Source organism: Lynx canadensis, chromosome B1 (genome assembly GCF_007474595.2).
Source record: "Lynx canadensis isolate LIC74 chromosome B1, mLynCan4.pri.v2, whole genome shotgun sequence".
In the NCBI taxonomy this organism is placed as follows: Eukaryota; Metazoa; Chordata; class Mammalia; order Carnivora; family Felidae; genus Lynx; species Lynx canadensis.
In genome coordinates, this window is record NC_044306.2 from 93,641,851 (window position 1) to 93,649,153 (window position 7,303).

Genomic DNA, 7,303 nt, shown 5'->3' on the forward strand with positions numbered 1-7,303 from the left:
CTGTCATTCTTCTGACCTTACGGAAAAAGCTTTCAGTTTTTACCCATTGAGGATGATATTAGCTGTGGATCTTTTATATATGGCCTTTTTGATGCTGAATTGTGTTCCTTCTATCCCTACTTTCTTGAGGGTTTTTACCAAAAAAGGATGTTGTATTTTGTTAAATGCTTGTTCTGCATCTATTGAGGGAATCATGGTTCGTATCCTTTCTTTTATTAATGCAGTGTATCACATTGAACTGAATTGTAGTGTATCATATTGAACTACTCCTGCAGCCCAGGGGTAAACTCCACTTGATTGTGGTGAATAATTCTTTTTAATGTCCTGTTGGATTTGATTTGCTAGTATCTTGTTGGAAATTTTTGCATCCATGTTCATCAGGGATATAGGTCTATAATTTTACGTGGACTTTTTGTCTGATTTTGGAATCAAGGTCATGCTGCCTCATAGAATGATTTTGGAAGTTTTCCTTCCATTTCTATACTGGGATTCTTAGCTTCATCAATCAGACAACGAAAGAAATATAAGTCATCCAAATTGGCAAGGAAGAAGTCAAACTTTCACTCTTAGCAGATGACATGGTACTCTATGTGGGAAAACCCAAAAGACTCCACTAAAAATGTTAGAACTGATACATAAATTCTGCAAAGTCACAGGGTATAAAATCAATGTACAGAAATTTGTTGCATATCTATACACCAATAATGAAGCAGCAGAAAGAGATATCGAGGAATTCATCCCATTGACAATTGCACAAAAACCCGTAAGGTACCTAGGGATAACCAAGAAAGGGGTAAAACAACTATAATCTGAAAACTATAGAACACTTAAAAAAGAAATTGAACAAATGGAAAACAAAACAAAACAAAACAAAACGTTCCATGCTCATGGATTGAAAGAACAAATACTGTTAAAAATTCTATGCTACCCCAAACAGTCTACACATTCAATGCAAACTCTATTAAAATACCACCAGCATTTTTCACAGAAATAGAATAAACTATCTACAATTTGTATGGAACCAGAAAAGACCCTGAATAGCCAAAGTAATGTTGAAAAAGCAAAGCAAAGCTGGAGGCATCAAAATTCCAGATTTTAAGCTGTATTATAAAGTGGTAATCAGCAAGACAGTGTGGTACTGGCACAAAAACAGACACATAGATCAATGGAATAAAATAGAGAACCTAGAAATGGACCCACAACTACATGATCAACTAATCTTCAGCAAAACAGAAAGAACAGCCAATATAAAAAACACAGTCTCTTCAGCAAATGGCATTGCAAAAACTGATAGTGACATGCAAAGGAATGAAACTGGCCCCATTCTTACATTACACACAAAAATAAATTCAAAATTGATAAAAGACCTAAATGTAAGACAAGGAAAAATCAAAAACGTAAAGGAGAACACAGGCAGCAAACTCTTTGGCCTCGGCTGTAGCAACTTCTTACTAGACAGCTCCAGAAGCAAGGGAAACAAAATAAAAAAATGGGCTTTTAGAACTTCATTAACTAAAAAGGAAACAAACAATAACAACAACAACAAAAACACATCTGCACAGCAAAAGGAACAATCAGCAAAACTAAAAGCCAACCTACATAATAGAAGATATTTGCAAATGACATGTCAAATAAAGGGCTAGTACCCAAAATCTATAAAGAACTTATCAAACTCAATACCCAAAAAATAAATAATCCAGTGAAGAAATGGGCAGAAGACATGAACAGACGCTTCTCCAAATAAGACAAACAAATGGCTAAAAGACACATGAAAAGACACATGAAAAGATGAAGTGATGCTCAACAACATTCATCATCAGGGAAATACAAATCAAAACCATGATTGAGATATCAGCTCACACCAGTTAAAATGGCCAAAATAAACAACACAGGAAACAATATGTGTTGACAAGGATGAAGAGAAAGGGGAACCCTCTTACACGGTTGGTGGGAATGTAAATTGGTACATCCACTCTCGAAAACAGTATGGAGTTTCCTCAGAAAGTTAGAGATAAAACTACCCTATTACCCAGCAATTGCACTACTAGGTATTTATCCAACAATACAATAATACTTATTTGAAGGAGCACATGGACCTCAATATTTATAGCAGCACTATCAACAATAGCCAAATTATGAAAAGAGCCCAAATGTCCATTGACTGATGACTGGATAAAGAAGAAGTGGTGTATATTTATATATAATGGAATATTACTCAATCATCAAAAATAATGGCATTTTGCCATTTGCAACAAAGTGGATGAAACTGGAGTGTATTATGCTAAGCGAAATAAGTCAGTCAGAGAAGGAAAATGCTGTATGACTTCACTCATATGTGGAATTTAAGAAACAAACCAGATGAACATAGGGGAAGGGAAAGAAAAATAAAATTAGAAAACAAAAACAAAAACAGAGAGAGAGACAAACAATAAGAGATTCTTAACTATAGAGAACAAACTGAGTGTTGTTGGAGGGGAGGTGGGTGGGGAGATGAGCAAGGTGGATGATGGGCATTAAGGAGGGCACTTGTGATGAGCACCAGGTATTATATGTGAATGATGAATATCTGGGTTCTATTCCTGAAACGAATACTACACTATAAGTTAAGTTACTTTAAACAAATTTAAGAAAACATTACTCTTGGAGAAATTTAGATATCTTTTCGGTATATTGATAAGTAGCTGACTGTTGAAAGAGAATTATCCATGGGTCTCTTAAGTTTCTGTATAACTTCAGAGTAAGAAACCTAGACCATTTAATTCTAGACAATCTTTTCAAAGATGCAGGTTTTTTGTTTGTTTGTTTGTTTGTTTTAGCATTTGATTTCTTATTCCAAGATTCAACATAATTCCCTTGCTTCTTTGGTCCCTCAATCATTTAATGTCCCTCTAAATAATATCTTTGTTTTATCATCTTAATAAAACTATAATATGTGAAACACTCTTATGCATTTCCACAGGAATTACAAAAATAGCCACTATAGTAGTTTTTAAAATGCAATTTTTAAATTCATTTTTATATACACAAAATCTTTTTAAAAGTATTTATAATCTCAAAAACTTGTTATTGCTTTATAACTGAAACGATATTATAGACTTGAGGGGAAGAAGAGTTAATAGTATAATTTGAAACTTCCACGAAAATAACAAATAAAACATAATTGCAATCTTCTGCATGATTAATAGGCTAGAATTACATCTTTAATTTCATCATGCAGTATGTTAACTATGGTCTTTTGGTTAAATAAATTTAATTTCCTAGGAGATCAAGCTACTACTACATGAATGCAGTTTCTGAATACCTCATATTATTATTTTTAATTTAATATCTACTGAATTTGATTAATGGTTTACTTTGATTAATTTTATTTTCAAAAGACCCTAGCTGAAAAACTTCATTTTATTAAATATCATTGCTTGAACAGAACAAGGTAGTGATGAGTTTCTATCTTAAAGGTGTTTTGATATATACATTACAAAAGTAAAAATATAATTTGATGTGTTTCATATTATTGCCCATAATCTTAGGAATTTTTTCTAAAATTAGGATAATATAAAATAGATTCTAAACTAAAAGAAAAAAAAAAGATCTGAAAATATGGTATACATAGATATTTCAACCAAAGACATAAAGTACAATTCTGAGGAAAATTTTGACAGAAGTTAGAGGACTCAAAATGTTAAAGCTAATTCAATCTATTTCAATCCACCTTTAGTAAAATCCTGGCAGAGGGGATCTATTTATCTATATAAGCATTATGTCACTTTTGGAAAAGCTACTGTTAAACTAGTTGTATTTCTGAGTCATAGTCAACTTCTCCACAATTCTCTGTATATTTCAACACATTTTGAAACAAAGTGGAAACTAATAAAACATTATATAAATAATGTCAAAATTAGTAGTAATCACAAAACTACTATGTGATTATTTGTGTAAATATACAGATACACACATACTAGACATATGCCTATTATGTTTATATGTATAATACATACATTCACACTTTCATATGGTTGCCAAATAAAGATTTTCATTAGTGCATCCTCATTGCTACTGCAGTGAACAAAAGACAAAAACTCTTGCACTGATTAAGCTTATATTTAATTATATAGACAAGCAACAAAGTATTCCCAGAACCAAAGGAATGATCAAAAATATAATTACGATTAGCTCCAATTAACAGCTATAAATCATGGAATTACAATGACTTTGTTCTTGCTTTGACAGCACATATACCAAAATTGAAATGATACAGAGAAAATAAGCATGGCCCAATGCAAGGCTGAGAAGCAAATTCGTGTTGTTCCATATTAAGAAAAAAGAAAATGGTAGCTATATGTGGGGTTAGATATTTTCATTAGCTTGATTGTGCCAATTATTTTTCAATGCATATGTATATCAAAACAAGTTGCACACCTGAAATATATACAGTCTTTGTTTGTCAATTATACCTCAACAAAGATGAGAAAAAATATTTTACTTATGCGGCTACCACTATTCATTCTGCCATGACAAGATGGCGTACTAACATTTATATCGTTCCATTTACTATGCTCCTTTACATATGTCATCAGGCTCATATTCTCAACAACCTGATTAGGTATATATTGCTATTGCCATTTTATTGATAAGAAAAGAAAGGCTCAGAGCTTATCAATGTCTGATATCTATAAGAAAGTAATGGGAATAGCAGTAAATATAAAGAAAGAGTAATGTCTGTATGTAAGACAATTAGTTCAAAAGGCATGTTGTATTTGAATATGTTAGGTGCTAAAAATATAAATATAGATATGATTTTAAGACCTATGTTCTAGATATATATGGAAACAATAATTATGACATAACATAATATATGGTAAGTTATACATTGTTGAAGGTAAATGGAAATGACTCATTACCAAATCCTAAAATATACTTAAAAACCTTTTTTAATGTTTATTTATTTTTAAGAGATACAGATGCGGGGTGGGGAAGGGCAGAGAGAAAGGGAGACACAGAATCTGAAGCAGGCTCCAGGCTCTGTGAGGTCAACAGAGAGCCTGACAGGGGGCTTGAGCCCATGAACTGTGAAATCATGACCTGAGCTGAAGTCAAGTGCCCCTAACTTAAAATAAAGTCTAAAAAATAATGATGACATTAGTTATTTTAACTTTGGTAACTGTACATACTTACTTTTTTTTTTTTTTTACGTTTATTTATTTTTGAGACAGAGAAAGACAGAGCATGAACGGGGGAGGGTCAGAGAAAGAGGGAGACACAGAATCTGAAACAGGCTCCAGGCTCTGAACTGTCAGCACAGAGCCTGATGCCGGGCTCGAACTCACAGAGGGCAAGATCATGACCTGAGCCGAAGTCGGACGCTTAACCGACTGAGCCACCCAGGCGCCCCATTTTTTTTGTTTTTTTTTTTTTAATTTGAGAGACAGAGACAGAAAGAGAAAGAGAGAGAAAGAGTGCTCAGAGGAGAGGGGCAGAGGGAGAGAGAAAGAATCCTAAGCAGGATTCATGCTCCGTGTGGAGCCCGTCGTGGGTTTTCTTCCCATGATCCTGGAATCATGACCTGAGCTGAAATCTAGAGACGAACACTCAACCAACTGAGGCTCCCCAGTAACTGTACATAGATAATTATATATAATATATATTATATATATACATATATATATATAATATATAATTAGATATAGATTAGAGTAGATAAATTATATATATAATTAGATTATATATATATATATATATATATATATAATTAGATATAGACCAACCATCAGAGCGCTAGAGAAAGAAAAGAGGTAAGAAAAGAGAAAGAGAAAGAGAGGGAAAATACATTACTACTTCTTAACTCAAGTTATTACAAATGATTAAATTTAATAAAGACTAAAACCTTTTACAAAATAATGAAATAAAAAATAATTCAGCTTATTTTTTTCTGAAATTGGGGGTGGTAACTTAATCTTCTGTAGTAATTACAAAGAAGAGAAGAGCCACAATTCTTACCAAAATTTGATGGATAGTTGCCAAGTACGCTGGCATCTGGTTTACATTGTCTTCCTTTTTGCTTTTGTTTTTTACAGTCTTTTAATATCTTTATACTGATAGCTCTTTCAATGATCAATAATTAGAATAACAGGAATAAATCACCAAACACTTGAGTAGCTGACAACATGAAATAGAAATACACACTACAATGAAATAACTAGCATTGGAAAAAATAAAATTATAAAAATTCATTCAAATGATAGAATAGATATAATTAATATCAAGAGAGAAAGATGATAAAACATTTTGACTACTTAAAATAACAAGAGTCTAGAGAAAAAAATTGCTTTTGAGAAAATGCAATTGATTAATATAACTTCCAAGTTGAAAAAAGGAATTGTCTGTGTATTAGTAAACTGGACAAAGTGAGAGTATCTAGATGCAAACATAAAAAGATACAAATAGATATAATAGATATTTAGATAGATAACAGATAGATAGCAAAGAGATAGATGGGAATTGGGAGAGGACATTCAGTTATGTGAAAGATAGACATAGAAAGAAAACACTCACAGACTTGGGGTTGTAAAAGTCAGAAGCACTGTATTTATCTTAAGAACTTAGAAAAAGCAGGGGCGCCTAGGTGACTCAATCGGTTAAGCATCCGACTTCAGCTCAGGTCATGATCTCACACTCCATGAGCCCAAGCCCAGTGTTGGGCTCTGTGCTGACAGCTCAGAGCCTGGAGCCTGCTTCAGATTCTGTGTCTCCCTCTCTCTCTGCCCCTCCCCTGCTCATGCTCTGTCTCTCTCTGTCTCAAAAATAAATAATAATAAAAAAATTAAAAAAAGAACTTAGAAAAAGCAACAAAAATTAGGGAAAAAATGGCACATATGTGCACAGTGATTAGGAGGATATCCCCAAAAGAAAGTCCAGAAATCAAGCCCAGAGGTGGTTAGTTCTTTGAAAAGATCAATAAAATTGACAAACTTTCGAGATGGATGTCACCTAAACTTTTGTAATTATTTCCAATATACACATCTATCAATTCATTATGTTTTATATCTTAAACAAATGCAATGTTATATAACAAGGAAATCTCAACAAAACTGGACACAACAAATAAAATTGAGAAAACACTGGAAAAATTGTTTTAAAAAATAAGAGAAGGAAAAAATACCAAAAATCAGGACTAAACATGAGTAGTAATTACACACCAGGTGCCAGCAATCCTTTTTTTCCTTTTTTAAAGGATCAGATGGTAAATATTTTAGGCTTCTTGTTGTCACAACTCAACCTCTTGCTCTAACTACTCAAACTGTTTCTG

General features: G+C 32.7%; 1 non-coding gene across 1 annotated transcript; it reads left to right on the forward strand.

Moving 5' to 3' along the window:
* The first annotated feature begins 4,211 nt into the window (after positions 1–4,211).
* LOC115513204 lies at positions 4,212–4,315 on the forward strand. Its single transcript, XR_003968614.1, has one exon. It is a non-coding gene; the product is annotated as a U6 spliceosomal RNA (small nuclear RNA).
* The last annotated feature ends 2,988 nt before the right edge of the window (positions 4,316–7,303 follow it).